The sequence below is a fragment of the Lissotriton vulgaris genome, chromosome 10 (assembly GCF_964263255.1).
Source record: "Lissotriton vulgaris chromosome 10, aLisVul1.2, whole genome shotgun sequence".
In the NCBI taxonomy this organism is placed as follows: domain Eukaryota; kingdom Metazoa; phylum Chordata; class Amphibia; order Caudata; family Salamandridae; genus Lissotriton; species Lissotriton vulgaris.
Genome location: NC_141698.1, coordinates 1,051,811,524 through 1,051,827,155, shown reverse-complemented (window position 1 = coordinate 1,051,827,155; position 15,632 = coordinate 1,051,811,524).

Below are 15,632 nucleotides of genomic sequence, written 5' to 3'. Positions count from 1 at the left end.
GTATCTCTTAATTTAACTGATGATCTTAGGACATTTATCACACAAAATATGGTCAGGGGATCTCGGGCCATTTGTAAAAATACAAGAGCTTCTTTCACAGATCTAAGATTGGCCTTTTTAAACACACCTATCAAAAAACGACACCTGGGCATTAAATAAAATGGGCATAATAATACAAAATGAAGGGTATCCTTCGGAGATCGATGATCGCAGCCGCAGGGACCCTTTGACTCAACTGAATTTGTAAAATCCGCCGGTTCGGCTAATAAATGGTGTAAAAAGTTGAGCCTAAAATGTGTGAATAAAAATCTATCCTGGGCGTTATGTACAAGGGCGAGGTAAGGCTCCAAACCACTGCAGGACCTCACTACAGCATGTGCCTTGACTGACTGTTTGTTTCTAGCCTCCACCTCACGTACTTCAGCTTTACGTTTATAAAGCATCTCCTTTATTCTGGCCTGATCCCGCTTTGTAATACAGGATGGCGTCAGAAAAAGGTCTGCACACCTGATGCTATCCAGGCTATCCTTCACATATTTGAGCCAAGGGAAGGACAATCCCTTCTCCCTCCCCAGGCAGTCAGTAATTATCTGTTTAGTCAAGTTGGCTTCTGGGTTAATCCAGATCTTTAGCCAAGCAACAATGGGCCTACTCCTCTCCCTATCCTCTAGGTACTCACAACCCAGTTCTTCGTGTAGAATGTGTGACGATACACACTGATGGACTTTGAGGAGCCTTCTCAGGTATTTATTTTCCTCTATTTGCAATTTAGCTACCTCCGCCATCCCCCACAATTCTGCCCCATATGCCACTTTTGCGCAACAGATCGATTTGTAAAAACTCAACATCTGCTCAGGGGACCATCGCCCAAGTCTGCGGTTAAAATTCATTATTGTCCCTGAGCTTGCTACTAACTTGTTGCAACGTTCCTCGATCAATGATTTCAAATTTAGGCCCCTATCAAATAAAATTCCCAGGTATGAAAAGGTCTGTACCTTCGCTTAACTCACTGTGCCTATTTTATAATTACAATTTTTGCCCAAGTTTTTTGGCCCCACCTCCATAATATATGATTTACTCAGGTTGGCAAATAGACCAAAACTATTCATAAAATCTACAAATCCGTCTATCAGACGCTGCAGCCCGAGTGGGGTACGAGCCAGCAAGACCGCATCGTCTGCGTAGAGCAATACAGGAATTGGTCTGCTTCCTGTTCTGGGTGAGTCCACTTTTAGTTTGATTAAAAATGGTCCTAGGTCATTGATATATATAGAGAAGAGAAATGGGGCCAAGATGCACCCCTGCCTGACCCCACTGGTGCACTTGAAGGACTCGGTGTTCCCTTCCTTCAACTTGTACCTCACTATTGCAGATGTGTTCCAGTGAAGGGCTCTCAGAATCTTAATGAGACCGGTCTCCACCCCTAGATTGGGCATTATGGTCCACAGCTTCTCCCGGTTCACGCAGTCAAAGGCTGCTGCCAGATCCATAAATCTATACTAATATAATAAAGTGAGGCGGGTAATCTCAGGAACCACAGCACCAATCACAACACCCAATACAGCGTTGGAAAGGGTAGTTGCAGCAGAAGGACATAGGCTATGCAGACGCCCACCATATACATTTAAAAGGTAAAAGAACTGTGCCAGCAAAGTAGTCCCTTGTGGGCGTGTCTGCGTTATGCTGTGGGCGTGTGCTGGGGCCGTGACAAATGCTGGGGGCGTGTGGTACGTTCCGCCCTTCATGCCATGTCTCATATTGTGGACTAACCCCACCCTGCTCCCTTTAAATACCCCTGCACCCCATAATCATAACCCACCCTTACTCCTTAAAATACCCTAACACCCTAAAACACTAACCCATCTTAACCCTATAAATATACCCTGTACCCCAAAACCCAAACCTATCCCTAAACCCTAAAAGTACCCCTGTACCCCAAAACCCAAACCTAGCCCTGAACCCTATAAATACCCCTGTACCTCAAAACCTGAGCCTACCCCTGAACCCCTAAAAATACCCCTGTACTCCAAAACCCAAACCTAGCCCTGAACCCTAAAAATACCACTGTACCCCAAAACCCAAACCTACCCCTGAACCCTAAAATACCCCTCTACCCCAAAACCCAAACCTACCCCTGAACCCTAAAAATGCCCCTGTACCCCAAAACCCAAACCTAGCCCTGAACCCTAAAAATAACCCTGTACCCCAAAACCCAAACCTACTCCTGAACCCTAAAATACCCCTGTACCCCAAAACCCAAACCAAGCCCTGAACCCTAAAAATACCCCTGTACCCCAAAACCCAAACCTACACCTGAACCCTAAAATACCCCTATACCCCCAAACCTAGCCTTTAACCCTAAAAATACCCCTGTACCTCAAAACCCATACCTATCCCTAAACCTTAAAACTACCCCTGTGCCCCATAACCCAAAACTATATCTGAACCCTTAAAATACCCAAACACCCCAAAACATATACCCAAGTACCACAAAACATATACCCCTATACCCATACTTGCCTTATCCAAACATTAAAAAAAACATGCTTTTACCATTTATGCATTTACAACAAATTTCGTTGTAAATGTGTGCGTGGTAAAAGCATATACAATGTAATGCCATGCGTTATAATGGCATTGTGGAGTTATGGTACTTTCGTAATGAAAGTATGCGGAGTGATGGTATGCAGAAAGAAAGTTGCGGAATAATGGGTGTTTACCCTCCCCCGGTAAGTACATTGGTGGCACGGCGGCCCACATCTCCAGCAACATACTCATATTTTTTCACCACCCATTTGAAAAATGCACAGGTCTCTCTCATTGATGGCCAGCACCGGCATACACTTTTAGACACACCTCCCGCCACAAGTTCTAGAATTGCAAACTTTAGAGCTGGGGAGCTACGTTCGAATCTCGGCCTCAGCTCAACGTCCTGTGATTCCAGGCAAATCGCTTTGTATCCCCGTGCCTACCACAAATGAATGTGTTCTTCTGTAATGTAAATTATGCTCATGCCATGCTGTCGAGTTTGCGCTATTTAATATTGCAAGGAAAAATAAAGTAGGGAAACTCAAGTTCACACACTACTGAACGCACACTCTTAAGTGCATCAGCAGTGCACTGTGAATCGGAGCGTTTCACAGGCCTGTCACAGATAAGAAATGCTATCAAAACGAAATCCTACAAAACAATATACTACTGGCCGGCAGCAAGTCATACCTGGACGACGTCAGGACGGGCTTCTAGTGCTAAATAAATATTTTCCCTATTTGTTACTGTATATTTCGTCACCAATAGATATAAGTTTAGACATTGGTCAGTCGTGGATCTGCATGCCCGAAAGCCATATTGGTTGAGAGCTGAAAAATGCTGCTTGAGGGGGAAGACATGCATAGCATTTCGGAGTACAGTTTTAGATATAAAATATATAGTTACCTCTGATGAGTGATGTGATTGTGTATTTATTTTTTGATCAATCATGGCCTAAAGTGATAATGTTTATTGTTTTGTTTGTTGTTATAGTAACCCCTGAGGAAGGACAACTTTGGCCCGAAATGCATTGGGTTTTTATACAAATAAAATACTGCCTTGGATGAGTTTGCGTCATTCGTGTTTTTGGTACGAGGTTCGGATGGTCCACCTTCAACACAAGAAAAACAGAAAATTGGCATTCCATTCCTCGTGTGGATGTATTGAACTCTGAAAAAGGTTCAGATAAATGTTCGTAAAGTTTGGATTAACAGGATTATATGAAATAACTGGAATAATTATATGATCGCCACAAAGGCGCAACCAGCTGTGCATTTGGTTGGGGCGAGATGTCACCTTATTTCTTAGAATGTTCTTACCCAGGTGCCCTTGGGCAGGGCCCAACCAAATTGCACGCATCTTGTTTGAATAATGGATAAGTTTTGAATAGTCATGATAAGATGGTGTGCATCCCTTCCATAAGTTGAATTCTTGCCGAAAGCCATACTGGACATCAGTAATCACATGATGTTCTTCTTCCCAGCTCATAAGGCGATTCAGGACAACACTGCCCATCACTTTAGCTGTTACATCTATCAAAGGGATGGGACGATAACACTGAGGGCTGTCCCTGCTTCCCTTTTTGAAAATGGGCACTATAGTAGCCGTTGACCATGAGCGGGGTAGGCCAGAGACTATGGCCTCATTTATCACTCTTGTTAGAACTGGGCCCCATAGTTCCACTTTACTTATAAAATTCGGGCCTGGAGCCTTGTTTCGTGTAAGGCCCTTGATGCCCCCCATAATCTCCTCTAGTGTGAATTCTGGCACCTCACTCCCACTCTCCCAGTTTGCCTCGTATTCCTTGGTTATGGTAGTCCCCCTGTTATATAGCCCTCTAAAGTGTTCTACCCACTGTTCAGGTAGCACATTGGACGCAATCTGTGGACTGTTTCCATCTTGAAAACAAGGGCTATTGACTATCGACCAAAAAGTGGAAAGGTCTCTTCTTTCTGACGCTCCTCTTAGTTCATCCCACGTTTGGGTTTGGAGCGCGTTCTTCCGGTGCCTTACTGCCTGTTTATAAGTTAGTCTGCAGTACATGACCCTTTGATTATCTCTGGGCTTGTCTTTAAGAGCAGCTCTTAGATTCTTTTGGGCTAGGGAACACCCTCTGTCAAACCATTTGGGCTCAATCTTTTATTTCCCCCTCCCTGTCGTATGCATTAGGCTATCCACTAGCCGCCCTATCTCTTTAAATGCCTCGATGAGCGATGGCCCCTTGACCTCTAGGTTTAAGTACACCTCAAGGTGCTGTTTCCCCTCTTCCAAGAGTGATTTGTAAAAACTATCTCCATTAAGTTTGGTCCATTTTAGGCCCCGCCCTTGATCCGTGACCATTTCGCTAATACCTACTATCCCCCTCCTTATTACCTTGCTAACCCTTGACACTGCCACCGTCACTGTTAGTGGGTTATGGTCACTGAAACCGCTACACTCTATATTAAACCCCAAAATTTGCTGTTTGAACAGGTGGGATATAAGTATAAAATCAATATAAGAACTATGCCCTCTTCCTTTAAAGGAAGAGTTAACCTGCCTATTAGGTTTAATGGATAGCAAATCCATTGAATGTTCCATACTATACCTTTTCAGCACCCTACTTAGTTCCCTTCCTTCCACCATATGATCAACATGGGCTCCTTCTTCTACATTACAGGATGTCCAATCTTCCGTGAACTGTATCAGTTTCGGGCATAAATGACAATTAAAATCCCCTGCTATTAAAATCAATGGGGCCGTAGCACCTGTCTCCCGTTCTCTCTGTGCCCCCAGTCTTTCCCCCAGCTCTCCAACTCTATAACCTCCCGCGTTATAAAAGTTGACTAGAGTTAGGTTAAGGTCCTTAGTTTTGAACTGTACAGCTATCATACAGTCCGATCTCCATTTTAAATCCTTCCAGACCCCATCCAGACTCAAGTGAACCCATATCAGGAGACCCCCCTTTGCTCGCCTGCCGTGGATTTACCAGCTGGGACACTAAAGGATTTTAATTCGACCAAATTAAAATTGGTCGGTTCCACTTCCCAGGTTTCCTGGACACAGACTATATTAAGGGAACCCCTGACGACTGAGGCTCCATTGAGGGGCTTTGAAACAAGCAGAAAATTGGAACGCTCTTTTGTGGGGATATTCAATCCCTGCGTGACTACCAGGACCATAAGGCGAATGCGCAAGCTTAATTAAGTGGCCAATAGATGGCGCGCTATTAAAGAAATCCTTTTCCTGTTAACACGGATTGTGCATGTTCCTTCCCATCACACAGCCTCTGAGGAAAATTACGAAACGCGTCAGGCAGCGGTGGTTGGGCTGCGAAAGGTATCAGTGGTCCGGGGCCCCAGTGAAATGTATTAATGGGCTGCAGCTTGAGGCCCGTGTCCACGTTTGAGTGCCTCTCGTGTGTTGGTGCAAGCAAGAGCTGGAAACTATATTAAATCTATTAATATATTCCAGCCACTCAGTGTTTTGGAATTTGGCTGATTTACGCAAGTAATTCATTGCATAAATAAATGCAAAGTTGAAATTAGTAAACTGCATATTTTCTTTTCTAGAATTATTCATTGATACAATTAATTTGTGGTGTCTGTCTGTATGGTGTAAATACAGAACTTACTTTATGAACTAATTGACCTGTAACTCGGACCTCCTTTTCTATATACTGTTCCTTGGACCCAGGTCCAAGAGTTCTAAGGGCACACCCCTTTATAACTCACACTCCTAATAAATTAATCCAGTGTCCCTGCGACATACCCAGCTCCTGCTACTTTCCTTCCTGTGCCATTACGTAGTGACATAATGCGAAAATAATACAAATAGTGAGGCTACAGGGTACAACTGGCATGTATATTACCTTTTGCAGTGTCCGAGAGCTTAGAGGGGGGCCCAGCCCAGCCCAGCCCAGCCTCCAACTGCCTCGAACGGGCTCAAACGGGCCCGCCCTTGGCCTGGGATTCGCCTGGCGTGCGTCTGCGCGCGTCCCACGGGACAGGAGATAAAGAGTGATTAAGTTTGCCACAATAAGGCAAGGGAGGTGCTGCGGGTCGGCTTCCAAGCCCTGATGCTTCCTGGGCTTCGTGGTCCCGCCAAAAGTCCTCAGCTGCAAGCGATGCATCTCCCGCGGAGCGGGAGACGCGAGAGGTTATGTAGAGCCCCAGTGAGGCAAGGGAGGGGCTGCGGGTCGGCTTCCAAACCCTGATGCTTCCTGGGCTTCGTGGTCCTGCCAAAAGCCCTCAGCTGCAAGAGATGCGTCTCCAGTATATGGTTTTAATTTGCAATATTTATATGTTTCTCTCGTCTTCATTGCTTTGTTTTGCTCACCAGAAAGTGTCACTCATACCCGTTGAAATGTCACACATGGTAATCTGAAACTTGTATCCATCACGCTCATTGTACAGCTAAAATTGAAATACGTTATCGCTTAATAATGATGGACCCGCTATCTTTTAACCACCTGAATCTCACACCCAATAAAAACCTTGCTCGCTAGAGATTCAACTCATTATACTGTACACATGTAACCGTGGCCATCCTGTTATCTGCATTATCTCGACCCGGCCTCTCTCCTGCCTTGTCCTCGTGCCAAACTGCCGGGGTCAATTCTTTCTGAGCATTAAACACATTAGCCCTCCAGAGTGATTTTTATACTCGAATAGTTGCCTGTATTCATGAAAGGTGACATGTACCTCACTTGTTCCATTGGACAGCTGTTCATCACTTTATGATATGAATGCTATTCTAACTGAAAGCTATCTCCAAAAGACAATGGAAATGTATTATGCTTTCCTTCGATCCAGAAAAATACTTCCAGTCCGACTCTTCTGCTGAATACAGTTGTTCAATGAAGCTATGCGCAATCGTTTGAGAACTAAGATGTGTTAAATACTGCAAGAGGTAATTTGGGGTTTTAATGACTTGTCTTGATAAATCTTTTAAAAAAACTATCATTAACTCACATGATCGTGCTAATGCATGGAGATTCAATGGTTGTTACAAATCTAGATCCGGGTACCGAGCTTAAAGAATTGCTCACCACACCTACCCAAAACAAACGGTGCATGGAATATATATTTAACGCCTCGCTTGTTAATTTGTGTACTAAGAATATTCACCCCTATTGAAACCTTAGAGTTGCCCGCAATTTCATTACACTCTTTTTCTTTTCCCTTGCGATCTAATAACTAATTTGTAGGTCTCTGTGACTTAAAGTGTTTGATCCTAACACCTGTGGCACTAACATGTCACACTTAGGGCCTGATTATGATGCCCTAGGAAAAGGCTTCGACCCTCAGTCGGAGCCGATCCTATGGGACCGTGATCTCCTGTTTAGATACATTTTCGACCAGCCCATTTGGATGGTTCTGTCGGAAATTAACCCAAACAGGATTTCTGAGTAGCTTACAAAGGGCTCTGAGAACCCGTCTACTATTCGGAAAGGGCCCAGAATCCCAAGGGCGGCTCTTTCTGCCTGAGGGATTATGATGGCAGATTTCGACCGCCTTTCTGTGCTGGCCTTTACGACACAGAAAGGCTATGGGCATCTGGCCTTGGGGGCCCCAAGCAGGGCCCCCATGGGTGCAAGGCCCTGGATGGCGGCCTAGGGGGCACCTGTTGATCCTTGAGGTGCCTGCCAATGGGTGCAGGGATGAACTGCACCTCAGCTCTTTACAATGAGAGCATGCCTTCTGTTCAGAATGCATGCTCCCAGTGTAAAGAAAAGGAATGTGACCAGTGTTCGGTCGCGTCCTAATTGCTGGGTCGGATCCAACGACAGGAGGTCGTTCGTTCCCAGTTCCTAAATGATGTTGAACGGACTCAGACCCATCCAACATCATAATCGGTGCCTTATTGTCATCGTGGTTAATGCACATTCCTTTAGCTATCAACTTAGTAATCACTGGTGATACTATTGTCTAGTGCGTTCGAGGAATTTCATTCACTTTGCACCTGGTGGAGGCCACATTTTATTTTTATAGAACCCCCATGATTGATGATATCCATCATATCTTTGCAGCCTTGAGAAAGCCCCAGGCCACTGGGCTAATAGGGGGCGAAACACATGTTGGCAGCCCATAAAAACACCAACCTGTGGAAAGACACTACGAATATGATGAAAATCTGTATTTAAGAATAAAAAGAGCAATACCACAAATGAAACAGGATTCAACGCGTTTTTTTGCATGCTATATCAGTATGATGAAACAAGCATATATATGCAAACAATGTCTCAAATTAAAAAGGAGAACGAACTCAACAGCTATACAATTAGGGTTTGGCCCACGATTCTATGCCTGGGTAAACCTTCTTTACCTAGATCCGTTGGCGAGGGTGCCGGTAAATGGCCCACCCATTTGCCCTACATAAAGGCACGAGGCAGGGTTGCTCCCTAACCTTGATGATATCTGCGCCTGCGCTGGAACCCTTGGCAGCCTGGGTCCATCAAGACCTACTCTTGAGAGGTACTGGGGCTGAGCGGAATGGGAGGAACGTATCTCCCTATACACTGATGACATACTACTCTATGCCGTGCAGTCCAGCCGCACAGTTGACAGAATCCTCTATATTTTTCAGCTCTTTGGTAATCACTCCAGGTATCAGATCAACTGAGACAAGCCCCTGATATTTCCCCTTATTGGGGGAAGCCCGGTCCTGTTGGCGCGGGTATGGTAAGAGAGGTGTTGCGCAGCGGTCAGAGTAGTTGACTTCAGAGCGCAGGGCTCACGGTTCAATCCCCGCCGCCGGCTGCAGCTCAGCTCAGCACCATGTGACTCTGGGCAATAGCTCACTTAATCTCCCCCGACAGGCCCGCAACGGCCAGTCCGGCCCTGAGTGAGGTTATCCATTGACAAGCGCTCCCAGTGTCCCTGATAGGTAGGCTAGCTCTCCGGCATTTGTTGTACTTACTACAAAACACCCCCTACAAATTACCTCCAGACTTTTTTAGGAAAGTTGACAGCAAACTGCACGGACTTCTATGGGATGGGGGTAGCTCAAGATTTGCCCTGGGTAAGTTACAGCATGGCGTATATGAGTAGGACTGGCAGTCCCAGATACTACTGCGTGACCCAGCTGATTGTAATCAACAATTGGCTATTTACAAACAGGAATGAACAGGCATATAGAGTGGACCGAGTGGCCATGGGCAGCTGGGGCTATCCTCACTGCTCTACAAAGGAAGACCGGAAGGGGTGCTGCTGACCCATACTCAGACGGTGGTTAGTGCATGGTGAGAGGCCACCAGGTTCCTGGGATGGGAGGGTAAGCTGACGAATCGGACACCGATATGGAACAGCGATCTACTGCGAGAAGTCGGTTGACTGGATTGAGGCAATCCAAAGCCCCAGGAAGGTTGCGATCTGTGCCCGCTGCAGATTGGTGCAATTGAGGATATTACATACATCGTACTATTCGAAATCCCCCCTGCACCGGTTGTGTAGGTGCAATTTGGTACTATGCACTTGGTACTGTGGCATGGTGGGTTCCATATTTCATATATGGTGGGACTGCCCCAAGATTCAGTGATACTGGAGTGGTGTGGCACAGGTCATGTATCGGGTTGTGGGATGCAATGTACCGACAGAGGCTAGGGGGCTCCTTCTGCACATAACTGAGGAGGAGGTGTGGCTTGGATACTCAAATATATGGCTCATGCTGGCTGCCAGGGTGGCAAAACAAAATATAGCAAGAACCTGGGGGGCAGAGTAGGCCACAAAGCATAGTGGTCTTGGAAAACGACCTGGACTGGTGTTAAAGGGCAGAGGAAGAGGTGTACCAAAGCCAGGCCTGCCCCAGGAAATGAGGGAATGTCTGGGACCCATTGTGTGCATAGAGAGTATAATGTGAGTCCCCCTCGGTAGGGTGATTGTAGCTCACCTGCCTAGAAGTAAGATGGAAGTTAAACTTTCTGATAAGTGTTTATGATGTACAAGGGTCTCACAGATCAGTTCTGTAATCATTCAATTGCTTTATGTATAATATGTCTTTCTCTCTGTACTACCACTCCTGCCAATAGCCGCTCAATGCCGTTATTATGTACTGAGCGATTGTTTCATAAAAAGAGTTTTGAAAAGTACTCTTGCTTCCAAAAAACGCTCGCCTGGACATCAGGTTATTGCATCTGAGATGAGAAACAAAGAAAAGAGGGTCCTAGAGATGGAGAAGGAGCAGGAGACAAAGCAGAGAAAGGGTAGGAAAGAGACAATGAGGGAGCAAGGGAAGAGTATGCCAATGCCAGATAGAAAAGGGAAAAAACACTGGAATGGAGAGAAATGCTGAAAGTGATGCAAGAAAATCAGAAAAGAGGGGAGAGGAATCTAAAACTGACAGATATGACAGTAGAACAGATGGAAACATGAAAGAGAATGGGGATTGAAGAGAAAGAAGCAGTAAGGGTGATGATAGAAGCAAGAACGAGAAAAAGAAGGTATTGTTTTTGGAAGGATGAATAGTGAATAGAGGAAGGGAGTTCACAGTATTATAAGAAGAGGAAATGCATGATCACTGAAGCCTACTGTCTGCCGTCTGCCTCATTTTTGCTGTCAACCATGCACAGGACCCTGAATTCTGTCAGTGCGTGCACTGAGCTGTATCTGGTGACCTAGTTAATCGGTACTATTAGGAAGAGGGCATGAATTATTGGCTACAAGTGTGCCAAGAGCGGTACAAAAGGGGGTGGTGATGGACGGAGCATCTGAATCAATCAAACACTCACACCCAGTCAAAAGATCTGGGTTTAATCCATCACCGTTCTTTAGCCCACTCTGCCACCCCAGTTCAGACATGGCTATATGCAAATCAGTCTGACCCTGTGCCTCATGGGAACAGTCCAGCCCAAACTGCCAAGCCATGTCTTCCCTGGACCGGAAACAAGCTTCCGAGGACCGGTTTCTGGCATTCCAGCCGTCTTCAGCCCGGCTTGCTTGAATCCAGTGGCAAAGTGAGCAAGGGACTCACGTCTGAGAATACCCTGCCACACTTATGGCGGCCAAAAGCGGTACAAAAGGGGGTGGTGATGGACGGAGCATCTGAATCAATCAAACACTAACACCCAGTCAAAAGATCTGGGTTTAATCCATCACCGTTCCTTAGCCCACTCTGCCACCCCAGTTCAGACATGGCTATATGCAAATCAGTCTGACCCTGTGCCTCATGGGAACAGTCCAGCCCGAACTGCCAAGCCATGTCTTCCCTGGACCGGAAACAAGCTTCCGAGGACCGGTTTCTGGCATTCCAGCCGCCTTCAGCCCGGCTTGCTTGAATCCAGTGGCAAAGTGAGCAAGGGACTCACGTCTGAGCATACCCTGCCATACTTATGGCAGCCAAAAGCGGTACAAAAGGGGGTGGTGATGGACGGAGCATTGGAATCAATCAAACACTCACACCCAGTCAAAAGATCTGGGTTTAATCCATCACCGTTCTTTAGCCCACTCTGTCACCCCAGTTCAAACATGACTATATGCAAATCAGTCTGACCCTGTGCCTCATGGGAACAGTGCAGCGCGAACTGCCAAGCCTTGTCTACCCTGGACCAGAAACAAGCTTCCGAGGACCGGTTTCTGGCATTCCAGCCGTCTTCAGCCCGGCTTGCTTGAATCCAGTGGCAAAGTAAGCAAGGGACTCATGTCTGAACATACCCTGCCACACTTATGGCGGCCAAAAGCGGTACAAAAGGGGGTGGTGATGGGTGGAGCATCTGAATCAATCAAACACTCACACCCAGTCAAAAGATCTGGGTTTAATCCATAACCGTTCTTTAGCCCACTCTGCCACCCCAGTTCAGACATGGCTATATGCAAATCAGTCTCACCCTGTGCCTCATGGGAACAGTCAAGCCCGAACTGCCAAGCCATGTCTTCCCTGGACCAAAAATAGGCTTCCGAGGACCGGTTTATGGCATTCCAGCCGTCTTCAGCCCGGCTTGCTTGAATCGAGTGGCAAAGTGAGCAAGGGACGGTTTAATCCATCACCGTTCTTTAGCCCACTCTGCCACCCCAGTTCAGACATGGCTATATGCAAATCAGTCTGACCCTGTGCCTCATGGGAAGCTTGTTTCCGGTCCAGGAAAGACATGGCTTGGCAGTTCGGGCTGGACTGTTCCCATGAGGCACAGGGTCAGACTGATTTGCATATAGCCATGTCTGAACTGGGGTGGCAGAGTGGGCTAAAGAACCGTGATGGATTAAACCCTGATCTTTTGACTGGGTGTGAGTGTTTGATTGACTCAGATGCTCCGTCCATCACCACCCCCTTTTGTACTACAAGTGTGCCAAGAGCACCCCGACCATGACCAGATTGTATGTGCATTGAAATACTCTTAGGTTTAATATGGAGTGTTGTAGTATGGTTTAGGGCCTCTTTTTGCGTGCATGTTATGTTAGCATGGCTTATTAGAAGTTTAAACGCCATTTTTACCCTTTGCTGCTTTTGCACACGACACTGCTTAGTTGTTTTTGCAAGTTAGCTTTCACGAAGGTCTGTACATGAGAAAAGGTTTGTTTTTCGACATCTCCAGACATACATCGTGCCCCCAGTCTGTACAGTGAGTGCTGAGCCGTCAAGGTTACCATAACGAGTGAGCCTATTTATTGGCATGTCCGTGTAACACATTCTAGGCACAACATTTTGGCAACTGTGAGCCGAGCAAGATTCTGGCGCCTTTATCATAGCACACTTGCCATAATTTCACACACTTGGAAGGTTCCAAGGATGCAGAAAGACTTGCTGATCCAGATGTAATTTACACTTACTGAATGGAAATGAAATGGGGTCCCCAAATACAAGCTCAAGAGATCTTCTATAGCTTATAATACATAGTTCCTGTACAGGGAGGGTGTTTAAACTAGGCGCTATAATCACCTGTTTGCACTATCTTTGTAATATGATTCCTCCTTTTGTATTTTATGGAATTGTAACCATGCTGACAATATTATTTTTAATCATATGCCTGCTTATGTTGACTAAAATACTGTGCATGAGATCACGTTGTTAAAATAAACATTTTGACCTTACCGTGTCTCTATTTTACTCCTGTTGTGGACTGGTATGAGAGTATAACAAAAGAGTGTTCTCACTTCCCACCATTCCTGAGACGGTCCTGTCGCATGTTTTAGGTTCTCTATTCATTGGTTACTTTGCTATAGGACGAAGAGCTAAAGTGACACTGATGCTAGCTGGTTGGGGTTTCTAGGTACTGAGGTGAGTTTCTGGTACACCACAATTCCCTAATGTCCTAGGTCTCTTTGCACAGTTCTGTGTATGAGCAGAAAACCTTGCAACATGGCACCGCCAACGAGTGTGGTCTTATTGTGAGACACTCGCATAGTGCTTATATCGGTCCACGGCCCCCTCAATAGTGTTTCCGGTTGACGGTAGTGACGGATAAAACCTACCTATAGTTTCATAGGTTTGTTCAAGCTTGATAATTTGAAACGGTTTTCTGTTTGAATTACTACCCAGTTGTGCCTTATCTAGTGCATTATACTTTTCTGTTACTGTTTCGATATGGCTGTTGATATCCCAGCACACAGTTGTGTGGCTGTACGTAATCATTTGCAGGACTACCTCGTTTCTTTGAAGGGACAGGCGGTGGTGTTGGTAGTCTCTGCTGATGCAGTGCACCAATTTGAGTTGTTCTACTCATGGGTTACATTTCCTGCGGTGAATGCTGTTTCTGGTGTATATCACTCGTATACCGCTGCTGCTGCTCCTGCTGCGTACACTCCATATCGGACAGTGGAAATTCCGATTTCTGCTTGGCAGCATGCCGTTTGGTTTAATGGCGCCCTCCCACACATAATAACAGCAATCAGACAAGGGCCGTTGTCGATCCCAGGTGCTATGTTGTCTGTTTCAGCTGCTTACACCCCGCACCCTAGGTCAGGTGTGTTAACGGCTCCACAACTGCGACCCCTATATGACTCAGCTGTGTCGGTTATTAGGGGTATGGTTCATTACATTCCCCGCAACCTCCCGGGTGGGGCCCTGGGTGGTGTGGTGCATCCAGCTGGCGGTGGTCGGATGAAGCTTAGTCCCATCATGGTTAATGCGGTCATTGGCAAGGGTCCCCAGGATAAGGATGAGATGCCTTTTTGGCTTGCTGAGAAATTCGACCAGTTGGAAGCAGTATTCCCGAATACTAGTCCTGTGGAGAAACACAGGATCCTAACGATTAGTTTGCAGAAAGACTAACTGCCAGATGTAACTGAATGTACAACATGGGGTGTGATTTGTGCGGCAGTATATACTAGGTGCTTTGGCACCCCGTCAATGACTGTCATGCCCTTTGTGATCAAGCGTGTTCAGGATGAACACGGACCAGAGGCGGCTGTGGAGTTGGGAATTCGACTCTTGGGAGCGTTTGATATGGTACGCGATCTCGTCCTTGCTAATGTCAAGGGGGATGCGGTGAGTTTCCAGGTGTCTAATGTCTGCGCGATGTCCGCGACGCCGACAAACCCCGTCAGTTACCAAAAATGATTACGGAGGCTTATAAGACAGTTGGCTTTAATAGTTTGGGTGTTAACCCTTTGGCTAAAAAGGAAAAACAGCAGCAATCTCAACAAACGTCATCTGATAAAGATGACCGTCCAAAGGTTCTGAAACAAAATTGGAGTAAGAACAAGAAGCAGGGGAAACAGCAACAGCAACAGCACCAGGGGACCCGTGCTGCTTCTCCTACACCTGCCTCTGCCAAGCGTACTTATGAGTTGCGCGACCGCAGTACTATTAAGTCACCTGATAGGTTTCAGGTTCCTGAACAATGTTCTCCTCGCTCTTTGCAGGATAAATCGGTGACGGCCACCGGTGGAGGAGGAAGCGGCACAGGTCAAGGTGCCCAACAGAGACGTGAGCAGCATCGCAAGGCTGACGGGAAGGGCAAGCAGGACAAGTCAACACGTCAAAGGCCCCAGTTTCAGAAGAAGAAAGTTGCTGCGGTAACAGCAAGATATGCCACAGATAGTGAGAACGCAGTTTCTGAATCTGACATGGACGCTGACGCTGCTGGACAGCGCAGCGGAGATTACCATCATACGAGAGGCAGTGCGTCCGCTACTGACGGTGACAGCGACTGAGACTTTTGTTATAGTTGAGACAGCTGACGCCAGAGT